Below are 451 nucleotides of genomic sequence, written 5' to 3' on the forward strand. Positions count from 1 at the left end.
CTAGAATATAGTGAAAAATATTTTAAGAATATTAAAAAAGAAAATAAACCATTTTATAAGCAGCAAAAAAATTTTAAGAGTTAATACAAAATAGGAGAAAACAAGATGGCGGCATAGGTAAACACCTGAAATTGCTACCTCGCACAACCACTTCAAAAATACAACTAAAAGACAAAACAAACATCATCCAGAACCACAGGAAAGCTGGCTGAGTGGAAATTCTACAACTAGAAGGAAAGAGAAAAGCACACTGAGACTCAGGGGGAGGTGTGGAGGTGGAGTGCAGAGGTACAGAGGCGCACAAGGAAAGGGCTGGCAACTGAGGACGTGGTTGTCTTTTTCAATCAGGAGGGAGGCACAAGCTCCCGATGGTTCTGAACTCCAGTTCCGGGTGAGTCTCTGGTGACCCAGACTCATATGGGGATAAACTGGACTGTCTGGCCGCCGGCAG

Source organism: Myotis davidii, unplaced genomic scaffold (assembly GCF_000327345.1).
Source record: "Myotis davidii unplaced genomic scaffold, ASM32734v1 scaffold534, whole genome shotgun sequence".
Classification (NCBI taxonomy): Eukaryota; Metazoa; Chordata; class Mammalia; order Chiroptera; family Vespertilionidae; genus Myotis; species Myotis davidii.